At 37.5% G+C, this 20,332-nt stretch overlaps 1 protein-coding gene across 8 annotated transcripts in view; it reads right to left on the reverse strand.

The window, feature by feature from the left end:
* TRPS1 (transcriptional repressor GATA binding 1) overlaps positions 1-20,332 on the reverse strand; it is a 214,345-nt gene that overhangs the window by 128,140 nt on the left and 65,873 nt on the right. The window lies entirely within an intron of this gene.

A 20,332-nucleotide genomic window follows, 5' to 3' on the forward strand; every position in this document is an offset into this window, starting at 1 on the left:
AACTGGTTCAGCTGAAATGAATTCCAAGAGGAACTCAGGTGTTCCACAGACATGCTCTTTGGTCACAATTTATGCAAAAATTATTTTACATTCATCAGAAAACCCCTTTTCTCTTCTGAATAGTGGAAGACATTTAGGAATTCCTTAATAAAATAGGATAAGAAGGAATATTCTAAACAAAAAATAGACTTTTCATCTTAAATGCTGCCAGTCCTACAGCAAAGATGTACTGAGATTCACACATTACAATTTTTGCAAGCTATACAAAGCCCATGCTCCTTCTAAGAGGTCACAGCAGCCAGACCTCTGACCCAGCAAAAAGCCCTGTTGTTCTCTCTGCAGGTTTACAATGGATGGGAAGGCAAATTTTATTTCCTACACTGTGATACACTGTTGCACTAAATTTGACCAACTATTTGTTTTGTAAATGTTTTAAAATATTGTTAAAAATGCCATTGTTTCGTAAAACAGTGTGTTTATCTGTTACGCAGACATCATATATGAACTTAATTGATCCAGTTGCTCAAGTAACTTTATTCCCCCTAATCTATCCTCACACCACAGTACAGAGGCAACAATCCCTGGCATAGCAGCTTTCCTGCTTACTGCAAACTACAGGAGAAAAAAGTAACTACTACCTGAGATAAGCAGTAGTCACCAATGTTAAACACCACAAAAATCCACACACGAATAAATGTATTATTTAAGAAATAAAAAAAGTTACCCTTCTGTAGCTGCTGTTATAAAGACAGAAATGTTAAGAAAAACTTTCTTTATACTGCTGCAAGAATCCCAGCTGCTGAGCATTTACTGTTGCCCTGTAAAATTGGGGTGGAGTGATTCCCTGCTGCAATAAAAATGCCCATAAACCCATAAACAAGAGACACATCAGTTCCCCTAAAGAAAAAAAAAATACCATTAGGACAGCCTTTCATCCTTAGTGTGTCTGAAGGGCTTAAGACACACTTTGCTGCCTAAATATAATCAGCAACATTACCACACTAGTACCCTCAGTAAGTTTTAAAGTGACATATGACCAAAGAATTTTGTCAGCGTTTGTTAGGTTGTATTGGGAAAAACAAAGAACAAATTGCAAGGCAAAGTTATTGCAGATTGTTCAGTGGTGAAGAGGTTAGATCAACTTTAAAAAAGCAGTCAATCATGCAATTCAAGAATAAAATATCCATCTGCCCATATCTGGAAAATTCAAGATGATGGGGTCTCATTGGAGATGGTGATCATTTGCCATGTAACCGGCTTCTTTGCAGTATTATGAGGGTTCTGCTCCATTATTCACTTGTGAGTTTTTTAGTTCATGGACTTCTTATGACCATGAACCAATCCTTAACACCTCTACTTTCCATGCACAGCTCTGCATCCTCTCCTGGCACAGCACCTATCTCAATATCCTTGACAGCTCTCCCTTGTAAAAACCCTGCCTGTTTGCTAATGCCTGGTGCAGAATGAAGACAAGACATTTCTTTTGTAAGCACCTCAAAATAGAGGTGGTTTTGTTTGTTCAGTCTTTGAACGATTGGTGCTTGGGGGCTGGATAAGCTTAGGAGATCTTAGAACAGAAAGTAGCGTAAAAAGGTGTTATGCACTTTAACAGAGGATTTAGAAGAGTCTGTAATGGACATTAAGGGCTGGCTTCTCATTTTTCTTGGATCATCTTCAGGCAAACCCTGGCATTTTGTAGAATTAACTCACTCAAAACCAGTTCTTTGTATTAGCATACCTGAGTGGGAAATTATGTAGAGCAACTTGGACTTGCATATTTTAATTTACTCACCTGTTTTTTGCCTGTACGACACCAGATTTCCCCTAAATGTAACACATAGAGAATTACAGGGGTTTGATAGTGCCACCAATCTTCAGTCACCTAATTTACAGGCTTCAATTAAGAAAGTAATCTGTTCAGGAATCCTAAATTGTCAGTCAAGGTAGAAGGCAGATGTGCTCCTGTTTCGATTTGCATTCTGGAAGTACCTCTCTTTATTCATTGTGGAAGGAGCCTAAGAAAACTACCTTTCTTACTTAGGTATCTCATTTAGGTTCCTATTAGGTGATAGAAAGATTCCTGTATTCTTATACCTCCAGCTCAAAAATTTTGCATTCTTGACTCCACTCTGTACATAAGAAAGGTTAGTGACTCATAAGAACCCAGTTATGGAGCTTTTTTATCCTTTTTCTTTGAAGAACTCTATTTTTTTCAGTAGCTGTCCATGCCCATCACTTAATCACTTAACCCAACTACTAAGACTACAAAAACCTAGTTTCAAAATACAAAATTAAGAGCATATACTATGCACACAGTTTTCAGAAATTCATCCTATCTATCCCAGCAACTGCAAGGTGCAGGTCATCTAAATGAGGTGATGAAAAAGGACAGTGGGGCTGAATATGAATGGAGAAACCCACACAACAACTGACAGTGTTAGAGGAGCAGGAGAGCAATCAAGACATGGCTTAGTAAATCAGTGAAAGGCCTGTAAGATTTAAATACATTGTTCAATTCCCAATCTAGATACCTATGTTCTTGTTGACTCTAAGCATATATGATTTGCACAGCCCTCGTGTATAAGAGAATCACTTTCACATGTACAGAAGGGAAAAATGTTTAACAACTGGTAACCCTCCACACTTTACTCACATGAAATACGCTACACAGTGGCCTTTTGTTGCTGCTCAATTCATATAACCTGTTGGATACGTCAAAGTACCTGATCCAGGAAGATCATTCCTACCAATGATAGTCAGAAAAACATGATAAACTGTCTTCCAGTTCTTGAATCCTGTAATGGTGCTCCATGTCTTCATTTCTCAGTTGCTGTTTCAAATAAACACTGCTGAATGATTAACAGGAACTACCAAGAACATTAGGTCAGAGTTTGCCTTTCTGGATTGAAACATCTGACAAATGTATAAAGGGTAGAAAAATCACTGATAATCACTTAAGGACTCCAATAACTTAAACTGGATGTTAGCAGAATATTTACTGCATTTTGGGATGGATTTCACAGAATCAAAAGGAACAAAGACATGTACACCACAAATGAGAGATATAAACAGAGAAATAAAGCACTAAAAACCTGCCTGAGTTGCAAGTAAATCTTACTGTAGAACTTTCAACAAAGCTTCTTGGGCCACTTTACCTAGTTAATTCTTTGACTTCTCAAAGACATGCTTTCTCTTCAGATCCTTTATTCCCTTATCTGTCCTGGCTCTTTTAGGCTGGATCTTCCTGATGTTTTAGTAGTTAGCCCAAGCAGGAGGATACATTCATTTTTCATATATACACACACCTCATGTACTGAAGGAATTATCCCCAGTTTTATCCAAGTAAGCACTTGAAGTTTTTCTTTCCATCATACTCCCTTTTTCTACTGCACAAATGCCCTTTCATTCCCTCTGATTTTACTTTTATGTTACAAAGGCATCAATCTTGCATGTCTTTACATATACTTACAGCTCTACACAAGGACTGACTAGTACTGAAAATACAGCTTTCATCTTCATTGGACTTACACTATTCCCTTTTTAAAGAAATGCCACTCTTGAGATTTAGACACATACATAAAACAAGAAAAATAAAACTATTAATAAATAAATAATTTTTCCATGAAATGGAATAAAATGTTGTAAGTTTTAGCTAAACCTCCCCCTTGCCTTCTTGATTAAAACCATATTAATATTTCCCATTAACTGACAAATTATGTTTCAGAGACAGAAGAGTCATTAACTGCAGATACACCAAAATTTTGCTTCCTACCTCCCGTGATAAGGCTGTGATTCGGACAAAGCAGAAGCAGGCACTCCTTTTATTTTTATCACCTCCTGTAATTGCTGTGTGGTGGTGTAAGTGTCTAGGCTTCCTCTATAGTTACTGGAGATAAAGCCAATACAATGAATGGGTAACAATATACAGTTCTCTGACTATATAGAAATATTTTTTTTGGATTTGGTAACTCCCTTTTTGTACCTCACAACTGTGTTGCTTAAATTTACATTGGCTCCAAGAATCCTAGACAGATAACTCAGGCACAGACACTTCCATCACAATTAGATGAGACAAGTCCCACCCTGAAAGTCCATGGGATGGACTAACTTCAGAAAAGTTGTTTTTCTGTAAGATCTAGGGATCTCCTAGATCAGGAGTCACAGCCAATGTGAAAACTCTCATTTGTTTCACTGAAATCAGGTCTAGGTCAAATGCAGTAATAAAATAATATGGGGCAACAGACCCAGAGAGAAACCACTGCTTTTTGACCTGGAGACTCTGGAATAACACCTGCCTTGCACCCGGGAAAAAAGGGAGGGCTTTTCTGTAATACATAAATGTAAGAGTGATTGAAAATGACATTCAATGCCTTGTTTCAGTTTAAGGACTACAAATTTATTCTGCCTTTTTATTTAGTTAAAATGTTCTATGCCTGAAAGCAAGGTTCTGGATTTCTGAACACTACAGTAGATTTCAAGTTCTGAACTTGTACAGCCTTTCTAAATTCATATTCCAACTTAAATTTCAATGTATGTCAAATACAAGGTGTTAGGCACACTCAGTGCAGTTCTCTGCATGCACACAGCCCAGTTCTGGCTTTTACCTTCCAACAGCAAACCTGCCATCTGCAGTGAAAGTCCTGTCTTGTAAATGCAATTTATAGTTCCCGGGCCATGTTCAGACAGCTTCCTTAGAGGATTCCATCTGTTTTGAAGCTCTTATATGCCTTTTTTCCCTGCTCCTAACATTACACTCTTTTTCCCAGTAACTTCATAAACTCTTAATGTGTCCTTTCTATTTCTTTTGTAGTCTTAATGCCACAGAGCCCTCTGAGTTACCAGTGTTAATGCTGGTTAAAAACCAACCAAAATTACCAATGGTAATGTTGGTTAAAAAATTTCAACATTGACACAGAAAAATAATCCTTGCCATCTAAAAAGCCAAATCAAACATTGTTCCTAAACAATCTAATTTACTATTTCAACAAAAATGGGACAATTTTTTTTCTTTGTTTTACAGGTTTGCACTGGCACAGTGCCATCATATTTCAGGCATTTTTGTTCCCAGTGTTATTAATGAAGGGTAACTTTAATATTTCAAGAGTTTATCTTAGAAGAGATGAGGCAGGTTGACATTCTGCACATACTAAAAAGAGAGTGAAATACCTGTGTTGGTCATGGTAAAGTTCTCCAGAAAATCCTAAGAGGAGAAAAGGCACACCATTTTGACTTTCCCTTTGGAAATACCATTTATTTTAACATGTTTCCATAATGCTTTCATATCTACAAGTTGATGTAAAAAGTAATACTATTGGGTGATTAAACAGATGTTTTTTTTCAAGTGACCAAGTTTGCACAAGGCTAATTTTGATGATACAGTTTTATAAAGCGTATTTAAAATTTTGTTCATTATTTAAACAGTTCAGAAAGAAGAAATGGGAAGCTGAAGTGTGTGATCACTCAATGACAGCTATTGAAAACAAATCTCACTTTACAACTGGGATATAACTTAGAAACCAAGAGCAGTGGAAGCACTTTTGACAACGGCAAGATAATGAATGCAGTTCCATTTCAAAAAATCCTACAGAAAAATCCATACTCTTTTATAATTCTATCCTGACTATGGACACTATAAGTACTTTGAAAACTCAGCTGGTCTCCAGGTGGAGTCTTCCTGGTTCAGCAGGAAAAGAGCAGTAGCAGCAGCACAAGTATGATTCAGTGAAGGCACTGGTAGGCACATTCAAAAAAACGGGCATGTAACTTCTATTGACACACTTGAATAACAAGTGTGAAGTGGACTTAAGTGCTAAAGGTCACCTGAATCCACTGACAGCAATCTACAGTCTGCAAATATGTCAACAACTGGTTAGATTTTCCTCCATGTAAAAATGGCTTTTACACCTACAGAAGTATCACAGCAGGTTCACCAGAGACCTATGACTTCACCCTTTAAAAACTGCAAAAATAAACAGCATTTACTCCCCAGGATTCATTGAAGCAATGCTGAACAGGATCCTCAAGAGAGTAAGGTTAATGCTGACAAAGCACAAACCCTCCCAAATATCCTTCCCGTTATTGCTACGTTTCCACTAGCTGCATGTGTCTCTACAGCCTCTCATCTGAACTACGTAGGTTCGCTCATATAAATACAGCATATGCTACATATCTGTAGTCAGGGGCGTTTGTATAACATATGGGTATATTCTAGGTTTATACAGAGCTGGGAATACCACACTGTCATACCTTTGCACAGTACAAAACAAAACTCAAGACCACAAGGAATTGTCAGGCTGAAATATCCCTTCAGACATTTCACAAAAGGCAAATACAACTGTTAAGTTTTTCTTTCTCCATCTAGAGGGATATTATAAATTTATTTGAGAAGGCACGGACTAATCTCTTGCATACACTCTCAATTCAATCCATCCCCTCTCTGCTTTGACACTGACTATAGACTTTGTAGTCATTTCAGTAAGTTTACATTTTTTCTCAGTTATTTCTAACAAACCACACTTACATGGCAGGGAGATGAAAGGTTGAGCAAGATTCTCAGGGCTCATGAGTGAAGTCCCTAACAAGGCACAGCTGATCTACAGACAGACAGACAACGTTATCAACCATGTGTTGAAAATAAACAGTTGCAGTCAATTCTCTTGTGCTAGGAAGAGGGGAATAGCGTGCTGGCAATATCTGAGCAGTGAGAATGATGCTGCCACTTCCCTGGACCTGCGTTAGTCCAGTGATGAATGTATGTTGTTTATACAGTCACAGTTCTCATGTCTATCTGCTGTTCTTACCATCTTGACCTGACATGAATGGTTTTGAAACCATTTGCGCTTGTCAGAAGTGTGATAGCATCACACGAAGGCAAACTGGTCTGCAAAATAACAGCTCTAAGGAACAAGAGATATGTCTATAGTAGACATACACAATTTCAGCTATTTTTATAAACTTTCTGCTTCGGAACTACCTCATACCTCATATCCAGTATTTCCAAAGCAACATTCATAAACCTCAGAGTTCTTTGGAAGCTACTGTGTAATAAAAATTTGTATCTACAGAATCGCAAAATACAGTTTTGTCCCAAATCATACAGCTGAGGAGAAGGGACTTGGCTCCTCCTACCCCATTAATCATTCCCTCAACTTCCTGCTGAGGCAGTCTAACAAACTCCATCATGGACTTACAAACATTAATCTGTGAAGAGCTTTTTAATACCCTGAGGTGAATATGCTCATCAACATCAAGTTTACCAGCTTCTGGTAGGTAACACCAGACGAAATATCTGATATCTTCCTGATTATTGTGAAGCAGTATCTCATTAACAGTAATTTGACTCTGTTGCTGTAGTCAACATACTGTAAATGCCCATATTTTATAAACTGCACTGCATGTTTCCAAGCATTTTATAACCACTGGAATTGTAAAGTACTATAGAGTATGGTAAGTCCTCTTAAAAAAAAAAAACAAAACAACTTTGAAAGGATAAAAATATTTTGGATGTATGTTTCCCAATCGGTGCTGTAAATATTAAAATTACAAGAAGGAAAATGTTTTCAGTGAAATGAAACCAAAACAAAAACCAACGGGTCCATCAGATGCAGAGCAGATCTAGAATAAGTGTGAACACGGCATAGAAACACAACACAGAAACAGACTTCACATACTGTATGCACCTTAAGCCATAAAAAACAGCAGGGAGCTGTTTTGCAAGCGGCCAACCATATAGTAATGTGTAGTAATAAGTGGTTGTACTTGTTGTGGCTTAAGGCCTTCCATAAGCCCTCACAGGAGCATTTACCTAAGCCCTTCCTTTGTCAAAACTATCTGAATTTTCCTTTTACTTTGCAGACTTCTTGCTGTCACAGCTACCAGTTCCTGCGTGTATATCTGCAACAAATGTCCATTGGTTAAGATGTTCCTACTGGTGCAATAACCTTCTGCAAATATCAGTTCCAAATGTAAAATGGTAGTTAACTTTAGGTCGTTGAAGATTTGTTACTTATGGAATTGTTTAGCTTTTTCAAATGAACCCACACATAATCATGCTGAGAAAAGAGAAGGTTTCTGCATTGTTCATAGATTTTGCAAGTCATCATAAGAAACAGCAATTTTAAGAAAAACATAGATATTTACAAAAGAGAAAACAGTATATCGGAAATTGGGGATTTTGCATATTACTTTCACTTAAAGCACATACAGAAACTCTTTCATACATTCTGACAATAATCCAACTGCAGCAGAAAAAAATGAGCTTATTTTATTAAAGAAAATCAACAGTTCAGTAACATTTTTATGAAGAGATAACTCATGTTTAAGAACATAGCTTGTGAATATTTTTAGCACTATCTGTTCAAAACAGATTAATGAAATCAATGAAAAATAAAGCACTTGTCAATATGAAAAAGTTAGAGAACTAGGGCTGAAAGCAGTAATATTATTCATCTAATCAAGGTTCCATGTATTTAAGCACTGATTGAGACTGTATTTTATTACCCATGAAAGCAGTATGCCTACTGAGAAGCTACTGCATTTTGTACTTGCTATGTCTCTTTTAAACAGAGAAGCTCTAAATGCTTCATGAAAATGGACAAACCTATAGGAAGAATTAACTAAAAGAACAAATACTTAAACTTCCATTATGGACTTGTTATTTCCAGAGATAACCAGGGCCTATGTGAAATAGCTATCCCCAGCACAGCTAAGCCTTGGAAAAAGTCTGGGGGACAAACTCTGGACCTGCACAAGCTGTCAGGGCTGGTAAGAGAAGACTGACAGACAATAATGCAGAAAAGTAAGTATCCCTTTTTCCCTACCCAGAAAAGTTTTGACAGATTTGTTTGTTTTTATGTTGGGAATTGCATTGTTTTTCCCAGAGATACAGAAGGAAAGGGGAAATTCTGACTAAAAGGAAATACAATTTTAATTAACCCTTGCTAGTAACATTAAAGGTTTTTTTCTTTTTATAAGCAAAAGAATATGATTCCTGTTTCACACAATAAGAAGTATGGTCATCAATTCATTTTTTAAGATTTAAAGAGAGTTATTTTCTAACAACATTATTTATAGGCTCAAATCATTACAGTTATTTTGGAAATAAAAAAAAAATCATCATTATGAGATTGAAAGCAGATTCAGGTCAATGCAGTGTAACACTTTACATAGCAATCAAATAAATGTCAATACAAACAATTACTAAAGGCACCATATGACATTCCAATGGGGGAGAGGGAGGGAATTCTTCATTTTCTACTTAGACGCCTTGCTTCCTTTATCAGCAGATGGCAAACAAATTACTAGTTCAATCCATATGTCTGTATCTGATAGGCAGTGTTTTACAAGTCTGAAATTAGTTTGAAACATTTTGAAGTTGGCCAGACTACAGAGGAAAACAGGATAACTTTGTCTATTAACGAAAAGTTGGTTTTGTCATAACAAATACTTCCACAAGCTACTACCCATCCAGACTCATTCAGTCGCTAATGGAATTGTACCCAAAGACATAATCTGTGTTTAACAGACTAACAATTTGTAGTTTCACCCATTCTGTTCTTCTGCTGTGCTCCAACATGTCTCCTTCCACTAGGTGAGGTTTACTAAGTGGTGCTGATGAAAGCAAGCAAGGCCATGAGAATGTTTTTGGTCGGACAGGTATCAGATCGCAAGGGCCGTTTGTGTGCAGGCATTCCAGAGCAAACCTGTCAGAGCAGAGACTGCAGACCAGCACCCTGGCTCCAACCATGGCACAGCACTGATACTGAGAACAAGATTGAGACATTTTTGCTTAATCTCTCCCCATCAGAAAGCCTCCATTTGCAATGCAGACAATGTATATTTTAGGAAAGGCAGATCAGAAAGCCTAGACAGTTTGTATAACAAAATGAATGGTTTGGTAAATTTCTTTCAAAAGACAGCTCCAAATCTGGAGAATTTTAATGACTTGTATCTGTGAGTTCCACATAAGATTGAGGGGAGAGAGAGCCAAACCAAGCAAAAGAAGACAAGGAAAGAGTGGTTTCCGTGAACTTTCTTTGCAACCTGGCCAAGCAAAGAGGAAAGCAGACCTATACTGATAAAAACAGCTGACAGCACGGGTCTACAGGCATTCACAGCCAGGCAGAACAGCAGGCACATCCAGCTGCTCTCCAGGAACTTGGGAGCCCTTTGGTGTGGACTACTGAATGGAGTTCCAGTTCATCTCCCAATGCTTGCAAAAATTACTTTCTTTGCCAAGGTTACAGAACCAGCACAAATAAAATATTTCTCAACTTAAGTGTTTTAAAAAATGTTCTTACCTTCCAACAGCGATGTACCTGGGGGACTGGTATTCAAAATAGCTTATGCTTCGCCTCTTAAGGAGGGTATCACTAAGAAAGCCCTCAAATACTTTTAGCAATGATTATGGTTTAACTCCAAACTGTCTATTTACTCACTGAAATAATGCATTTCAGGAAAAGTTTTTTCTAGAGGTCTACATCAACCCCAACTTGGGGCAGTGAAGTTGAATGCAACACCTCTCCTGAGATACATGAAGTTGGTCATGAGGATTGATTAAAATGTGAGGAGTCGCTTACACCAAGAAACTGAGGGTCCAAGTTTAACAGGTATCAACTGTCCTCTTGATTTTTTGAAGTCCCTACATCACACATGATAGTCGTTATGGATAACCACTGCAAAGACGTGTACCCTTCAACCATTTAGCTTGCTATTAGAAGGTAAAAGCAAAACAATTACGTGATGATTAAGACTACAGTCTTAAAGGGATGAAAAGATGTATTTAAAACTTCTGCTAAGCAGAACATAATTTTCTGTAATGGAAAAAATCAGTAAAGTTGTAACACACTCTTTGCTTTAAAAATTATTAATATTTGTCCTACAAACCATTTTGCTAAATAATTACAGAAATTTTGTTTTCAGATGAAAACCTTTTTTTACTCTTAATTTAAATATAAATTTAATTTTTAAAATTTAATTCTAATTTTTAACGTAATTTAAAATTAGTAACCATACACATGAATGCACACAAACATATGCAGGTGCCAAGATATTTACAAGCCTTGAAGCCTACAAGATTTTAATCATGTTTTCCATTAACTCTCCTCACCACTCAAGCCCTGAATAAAGTAGGGTTTATGAGAATTTTAAACAAAAGGAAATATTTAAGTTTCTAGCATACCTCAGTCAAATATAAATGTGTTTCAGTAATATACTAACAGGTACTGTGCTGTCAGTGGAGAGCTTTATAGATGTTTTGTCTTCTTTATCAGTTGCAGGGAGTAATGTCAAAATAATCACCACAGATGAGTCCATAACTGAATTGTGAAGAAAACACTTTTCTCAAAAACAGGTTGACCAAATTTATTCTGCACAATAAGAACTTTTAAACAAGTCTGGAATACATCCATTTTAGGTTGGAAGAAGAGCTGCCATGAAACATTGAAAAAATATAAAATATAACTCAGTATTTTCTAACTCAAAAGCATAAATCCATGAACATTAAAGCAATTACTATCGGGAAAAAAAAACCCTCATAAATATGTAAAGATATTATTCTCCATATGTCTTATAAAGGGGATAATAGCGGTATATTAAGTTTTGCTTTGATTTGTAAGCTTTCACCTTGTGGTGTTTGCCCTACAGCCTTTTAGTCATGTACAGACTGGAGTAGCAAGAGCTTTGAAGTGCCCAACTTCCAGTGAACTTACTAACATTTTTTAATAAGTCTTAAGAGGTCTGTGTGTGATTTACTGTAATTTCAGAACAAGCTCAGAAATTCACCCTAACTTGGAAAGAATGGGAGAGTCATTTGAGCACATTATCACTGTTGGGGCATGGGGGGAGAGAGGCATGAAAATAATCTGGAACGTGATCAAGTCTAATTCAAAATACTGTGTATATAAATGATGATACTGAGAACTTTATGGGCAACAAGACAGTTTTGTATAGACTATTTTTTTTTTCAACCAGTAAATATAGTTTAAGTGATTCACAGCCAATTTTTATAATTGCAATGGAGCAGCTGTGATCAAACTCTATTTGTAGCATCATAATAAATTTGCCCCCCACCTACTAAAATTAGTTCTAAGCATCCAAAATTCCCATTTGAACATCTGACTGAACAAAACAGGCATTGCTCCATGCCAAAAACTGGAGGAAATAGACCTAAAATATGCCATTTTCTCACCAGAAATTGTAGGCTCCCAGAATAACATGTGAATTAAAACTCATTTCAAGCTTGTTTGCATTGCTTCTCATTCCCATTCATAGCAAATTTCTTGACAAACGTTCTGATTATTTCTCTTTTTTCCTCACTTTTTTTTAATTTAAACACAATTTTCAAATCACAGACAGTCTTGCAAGGAGAAACAGCTGATAGTACAACCCATCTGAAAATGAAGAGTATGGAATTTTACTCTCAGCAAGTGCTGGAGGCAACTTACATGATTAAAGACTGCACTGTAAGCCATTGTTAAAAGACTTCTTCCCATAAGTGAAAATGTGCAGTTTGCTACCATACACATCAGAGGCACATAAACCAAAACGAGGTCAAAGTCAACCAAGAAATGCAAATGTCTCGCTCCAAAATTCCTGCTTTGGCTTCCCTCCCCCACCCACCCCCAGACTGAAGGAAAGAATAGAAATTTTAACGAGGTTAAAATTAAAATTAAAAATCTGTTTTTTCAGTTTTCGTTCTTTCATTGGTATGCTTGACAAAGTTTGCATCATCACACGCAGAGAAGATAACCAGCAATATCGATGCAGGATGCAGTACTATGATATGTGACTATCATTGTACTGTTGCACAATAGAGTTTAACACATCTCTCTTCACTCTTGCCCTTTAGATGGGAAATTCCCTTTTTACAGACAGAATTAGGAAACTACAGCCTAGAGCAGCCAAGAAAACATAGGGAATTAATCATCTAACTAGGACAAACATGATTCACCAACCTGAGATTTGAAAATCTCAGGCAGTCCAGGGATACACAAACTCAGCAAAGATTTTCAAGCCTGTTCACAAGCTGCCTGCAAAGTGCTGCACAACCTGGGCTGCCACCACTCCAATTGCTTCAGATACCTAATACTGTACACAACACAAAAAAATGCATTCCTCCTCTCATCTTTATGCTAAAAATATATATACTATCTGAACTCCAAATAATGTAATGTGCAACACGAATACATGTATTTATGGATTTATATTACATACACATATGATTATATCACCACAACAAAGACTGTAATATTTTCTAAAATACATGTATATGCTACTAAAAAATATGCTTAGAAAAACATCAGCAAGAGCCATTTAGCCCCTGTAAAGCCTCATTTCAAAAACAGAACTTGGTGGAAGAAGCAAATTAATTATATTAAGCAGGAAATTGTTCACTAAATCAATTGGGCTACATTAGAGACCTGAAAATTAAGACTAGTTCCAAGGTGACCATATGCATATTCTGAGGAGTGCCAAGGTAACAAAAGACATTCCAGAAAACCTTTTTCATATCTTGCACACACACATGCACACACATATATATGCATATTTCTGTTTCAGCACACATCTGTTCATCTAATAGCTATTTTCCATAGTTGTTTTTAACTGGCTGTATTATCAGCCTTAGATACCCCCATGGCAAAAATCACAGCATGTATGTGCACCGTTTATTCATAAACCTCTTTATAAATCCTTAGCATTTTGAATTTGTTCAGATGTGGATAGCATCTGGATTCCTTCAAATCAATTATAACTACAATGCTCCCTTTTTAGTCCAATAAATTAAACATTTATTTGCTGTTGTAAGATCCCTCCTCTAAAAGAGTGTATTTTATTATGTCTTTTAATTACCAAATACATCTAGAGGATCATCTGAAATTCAGTACAGAAAGCAACTCTGCACTTCCAGATGCTAGAGGTATCTTCACATAGATTTTCGCTGTTCAGCACCATGGTACTTCAGGCAAAAATGGAATTATGTAGAGTCCTTGACTGCATTCATCTGTGAAATTTAATTTTCCATTGAAAATCTACATGTTAGCAGCAAGTTCTGTCCTCAAGCATGAATGTGTGCTTCTTATTGGATCCAGTTTGGCAAAGATTATCCTTAGTTTCTAAATACAATTGAAGCTTCCATTTCACTTCAGGTATACATCTATTGCTACGTATTACTGGCAATACAGAATAATAATAGGGCTGTAAAACAGTTATAGTTGCACTTAACTTTTCAAAACTTTGGTAAAGCTCAACTAATTCTTTAATTTAGTCATTATGCAAGAAGCTGCATTTACTTACTTCCCATTTTAAACAAGGCTCCTCATTGACAGTTCTGTGAACTGTTTAGACTGGAGGGAGCTGCTGCTGCACTATTGGCCTTTGCAATGCCCACAGTTATGCCCCACACATGGATGCTTTAACCAAGCTGCAGTCACTGTCAGCACAATTTAAAATTAAAAAAACCCATCAGGAATGTACTTGAAGATGGTAAAAACACTATCTGCTAACCATACCAGTCATACCTACAATAAAAGCATTGCCTCACTGCATGTGCCCAGTTCGGGGCAAGAGGCACGAACAGGGGCTGTGGGACTGGGCCGGTCCCAGTGCCAACATGGGCGGCTCCGCGGCACAGAGGGGCTGAGCCGGGAGGGAGAGCTACAGGCCCGAGCCCAGGGCAAGGGAGGCCTGGCTTGACCTGCAGTGCACTGAAGACTCCTGTTCAGGCCAGGGGACAGTGTCAGGAGTCGCCTCTGTGCCCAGACCCCCATCCAGGCCAGAGCAGTGGGGGTGGCCAAGGAGCAGTGTGCCAAGGAACCAAGGATACTCCTACCCTCATGCCGAGTCCGATACTGCCTTTCCCCATGGCAGTGATGGCACAGAGCAGCTGCCACATGCATCAGCTTATCTTCACCCAGCAAACCAAGCCCAGGTGCAGGCACGTCAAAACAGTGCACAGACACTTCTCGCTCTCACCCTACACCAGGACACCAAATACCAGACCAGAGAGAGCAAAAGAGAGCTCCTCCCACCTGAATTAGGAAGGGGCATATAAAATTGAGCTAATTTCATGTGACACTGATTGTCCATCTGTTTTGGCCCCTCAGTTCAATACAAGAAAGCACTCTTTTGCTCTCATCTGCATTTCGATCAAATCTATCCAAATGCAGCAGCTTGTTTTAAATCAAGAATTATCTTGGTTCTCCCTGCTTGAATCATTGTTATTGATCATAGCAACTTCAATAAACCCCGCTGCTTACCCAATGGCCTGGGGGCCCTTACCCATCTTCCCAGCCCTTTGTTCCACATACTGATTCACCTTTTCATCAAGGATTTTGACGCAGCTGCTGCCCTTTCGCATTATTACCGTGCCCCACCCAAATAATGATTTTATCACTTAATTCTCTTCCAAACCATACTTCGTAAAAGGGAGACCAAAAAAAAAAAAAAAAAAAAAGAAAGAAGGAAAAGAAAAAACCCTATGCCCTGCTGAGTGGGTAAACATGGATGAGGTGGGGTTGTCTCACCACATGACAGACACACCCCACACAAAAACCAGAAACATGCCTTTCGTTGGGCAGGTTAACATTTTTCTAAAAGTTACTTTCTAGTCCTATCTGATCACTGTCAGGATGAGTAATGCAAAACATTCAATTTCTTATGGGTTTGGTTCCAGTAGTTACTAAAAGCAGCCAAGTACATGTTTGTTTCTAAACTACTTGAAAACCTTCAGAAAGTTACTTTAGCTTCATTCCTGAGCCCTTCACCAGAATATGGATTTTACCAGCCTGTTTTGCACGGTAAACACAATGCTTCAAAACTATTTATCTTCAAGTACTAACTTTATTTTCTCATTTTCCTTGTTGGAGGATTCTTGCCATTTTCCAGGATGTAGTTAAATGTAAAAAAGTAGCCCACTGACTCCCCAGGCAGAGACTTGTAGAAACAGGTGCTTTAAAAAAAAATGAAAGACTTTGTCAGCTCTCTGACCTGCCAGAGCTCTGTGCATTAGTAAGACACAGTGCCTGCTGAGTTCCCCTCAGCTAATTAAAGGACCCGTATGGCAATGAATGGCCTTGACTATAAATACTTCCTGAAAGATCTCTAACAGAGTCAGAGGAAATGGGAAAAAAATGAGATGCAGCTACAGAGAAACTATTTTAGATGTTTCTTGTTTAAAGGGCTGCTTTTTCTCTCCTGAAGTTGCTTAGGGATGAGATGCAGTACCCAAGACTTATACCAACTTAAATCTAAGAAGTGTGATGCAATTATATGCATTAAATTTAATTCTGTAGATATACCATTAAGATGCTACTATGAGAAGATGGTTGGAAATGGGACACAATGCCAAAGAACACAAAAACTTCCACCTGTCACCCTGGAGTGGCCACTGAAAAATCACATTTAAACGAAGATCCCACTCCGTGTGCTTGAACCTTCTCATGCTGCTTCTTGTGCTCCTGCTAAAGGCAGCAGCAGCAGCAATATTTCTACCAACATCAGAGAGGCAGGTTTTACCTCAAATGTATGTAATCCTTCTAGCCAAGAATTGTATGTGCTTACAGAAGTCTTTTGGAAAGCACAAAGGACAGCTCAGCATTTCCACTGCTTTGCAGCTATCTGGTATCCAGCTCTGTGGATACCAGGAGTCAGTACTTGATAATAGGAGAAATGATGTTTTGCCACTAGGAATTGTGTCTGATATTTACTACACTGATATTAAAGCAATTATATGTAGATTTAATACTTAAATACCAATTGCTTATTTTAAAATTAGCTCTGTCAGTCACCCACACAGGAGAATGCAAAACAGGGAGAAGGGAAATAACTTTTTCTAATTCCCTGTCTCCCCCAAATTTAAAGCTGTATGACCAGCTTCAGCCAGAACACCATATGAAATACCACAAGAGCAAATATCGCAGACAAAAAAAAAATCTCTTTTTAAAGTAAACGAAAACTTTTTTCAAATGCTGTGATTTCCTGTAGTGTGTAAACAGTCTGATCATTATGGTGCAAAATAATCTCAGTTTAATAGAAGAGTCAATTTTATCCTCTGCCCCATATAAAAAGCTCATCGCTAAGGTTAACATAACCTGACAGATATTTAACATTACAGCCTGCAGTATGCTTTTGATAAAAATCCACACTACTTCTGCAATAATGTAACAATCTGTCTCCCTTTGACAGTATACAAATCCCTCCATGAACTATGATTAATACACAAAGTATTCTCCTTGCTGTCTGCAGGTCCACGTAGCCCCAGAGGACAGACACACTGACCTGTGTTATTCTGCATCTCTGTTGACTAAACTACTATGTCTATACCAACACCTTTAGGTGGGCTAACTAGGTCTGTGTGTAGGTTTGAAGGCTCAGGCTACAATTCCCCATTTTGTGGCAAACTTTATTCTGCAGTGTCCATACACACCAAAACAGGACACTTCATTTAAAATCAGTTTAGCAAAAACTTCCTGCTGTCCAAGATCTGCGCTGTCAAAGCATTAAACAATCTGCCTGGCCTGGAGTCTGCTGGCTGCCAATGTGCTACCCGAAAAAAGGAACATTTTTGCATCTCAATAGACCTTCCAGTATCAACAAATCTTTAAACTAGAAAATCAGCTACTCTAAGGAAGAGCAGAAATAATGTCCACATTGTACCACGCTGAGGTACATTTTTGGTAATTCCTATTTGCAAAACATACCAATCCGCTGTAAGTACAGCTGCTGGAAATACTTTAATAAGAAAAAGAAATTAAAGCTAGTGACAGAAGTGTACCAAGCCCCTGAGAAAGATTCTGTTACACACACAAAGCTTGGAAGCATTCTCAGGGAAAAAGGTGCATCCACTGCACGCATGTGTTTGCACCATCTCCAGCTCCCAAGGGTCACAAGCAATTCAGTCTTTTAGCTTCTAAAAATAACAGAAATCTTAACCCAATGACTCCCACAAATAATCTACTGTAGCACAGAGTCTGGGGAAGGACCATGGCCATCATGTATGGAAGGAATGCAAGAAACAGCATATAAATGGCTTAGACTACATCCAAAAAATTACTCCAAGCAATTTCCAAAAATTAATTATCCTGTAAGCATTAGGAATTTCTGTGGGCCATGGCATATTTTCACCCCTTCTCCAGTTATTTGTATTATCTCTGATATTTTACCAAAATGCTAATCGCTCCTAAATTTGCAGTATCAACCTCTATCTATATGAAAAAATGTGAAAAAAATCTGATCTCCACTTTGCCTTCCTCCCATCATCAGGAACATAAAAAATTAAAAGCACATGGTATTGCTGCTACTGTAAAATCATTACAAATCATTTGTAATAAGCAGAACCACTTTATAAATAGCCAGTATAACCAAAGGGATGTGTTAGGGATTTTCTTCTTCAGCCCATTTCTCAGTGTTTATTCACTGAGTAATCCCAAATTTTTGGCTTCCTCTGTGTCAATCTTCAGGGGGAAAAAAATGAAGGTGTCCAGAGTGTTTTTATTATAGGTTTTATTTCCTAGTCACCAGTCGTCCTGGGATACAGTGTTTTGCATAAGCACTCATTATATGATACTAGAAGGATGTATTGATTTAACACTTTGCTTTCAGAGAGGACCAACTTTTATACAGCATTAGCTACGCCTACAAGCTATTTCACATTAGAAAAATAAATGCAGCCAAAAGTAGACAATAATGAAAGATTTGCTTAACAGTACAGTGTATTATTTTATTTCAGAGGATTACAAAAATTAGCTTTTTCAGGAATGGATGGTAAGTTCTTTTCTGAACAATTTTTATTTCTCTCTGGGCCAACTGAGCTTCCAGGCATACATATCTGTATGTCAGATAATCCTTAACACTAAGATCCCAATGGTCAAGCTGACCATCGCTTTACCTTCTTATTTATGGCTCCAGTACTGCATACCCTAACTCTGTCTGCAGAAAACAAAATCAAGAGCAAATTAAAGGAGTTGGGTTTCTATGATCTTTTTCACAGATTGAGAGGAAGATGAAACTAATATCACTCACAGAATCACACTCCCACGTCTCCTATCCTTCAGATCACCCCTTACCTTCAAGAAGTTTCAATTCTCCTTATGTTTTCTCTATCCATCAATCATGACGAAAAATGTAAGATTAGGAAGTCTGTTCAGCAGATGAAAAAAGTTAACCTCCTTTCCCCCACTTTTATAAAAATATTTCAAGCTGACAAAAGCAACTTGTCCAATTTTCAAAGAAAAGTGAAAATTCAAATATTATCACTAAGGAAAAGACCCAGACAAACAAGTCCTTGGCACAACAGAGTTCGAAGAGCATGGCAGCTGAAGGTGCACACAAAATTAATTCCTGTTTGAACAATGTTGATATGGTTTCATCAGTCCCTGTAGACATAATCTGCTAATACATCATTACAGAACTTATAAAAGAAAAGGAGGGTTGTGCACATTTTAAAATGCAAGGAACTAATTTATATGCACTGTTACTACACAAAAGTAAGACTTTTTTTTTTTCAGAAAAGTATGGAAGAGACAGGTTTTTCATACCCAGAAGTGATGAAACTATTTCCAAATTGATAAAGTACTAATGAAAAAAAAAAGTATAAAAAAGTGGTTTTGTGTAAAGACTTTAAAAAAGCATCTGAACTTATTTTTAAAAAGGGCATAGGAAGCAGTCAGCCTACAGTTTCCCGTTCTACATTCAGCAGTGGCTAAAACAGGTAATATAATGGCCTTATTCTAATGCTTACTAAGATTTTAGAACCAGCTACCAACCAAATTAAGACCTTTAAGAGCTGATTCTGCATACTATCGTGTCCCTTTGCAAATTCTTGTTTAGTTGTCTTTCCTCCTCTGGTAGTCAAAAAATAAATAAAAATTATTTGTATTCTGATAAACCACAATTTAAATGCCTCCTCTGGCCAATCTGTCTGCACATGGCTAAGAACCAGTACAAGAACTGAAGTGGGATGTAACTAATATCATATGTACAGCATGAATTCCACTGCTGCATGGGTTTATTTAAGTATTTTAATACATATTTCCTAATGGAGGAGAGAAATATAATATTGCCATCCACAGTGAGCACACACCCAGGTTAGCAACAAGGAACCTGTCATACTGTAACTGCTTTTCATACACTTGAAATCTGAGAACAATAACTAAGGTACAAAAGTTTGTGGTCCCCCTAAATTGCATGCAGGGTTTAAATTACAGACACTCCATTTTATAATTAGAATATGTGCAATATTTTTAACACCACTGACTGCATTTAAAACAGCTTTGAAGACACCTATATGTACAGAGACAGATAAACCTGTGTATAATCTTAGCAGACCATGGAATAA

The sequence above is a fragment of the Corvus cornix genome, chromosome 2, assembly GCF_000738735.6.
Source record: "Corvus cornix cornix isolate S_Up_H32 chromosome 2, ASM73873v5, whole genome shotgun sequence".
NCBI lineage: Eukaryota > Metazoa > Chordata > Aves > Passeriformes > Corvidae > Corvus > Corvus cornix.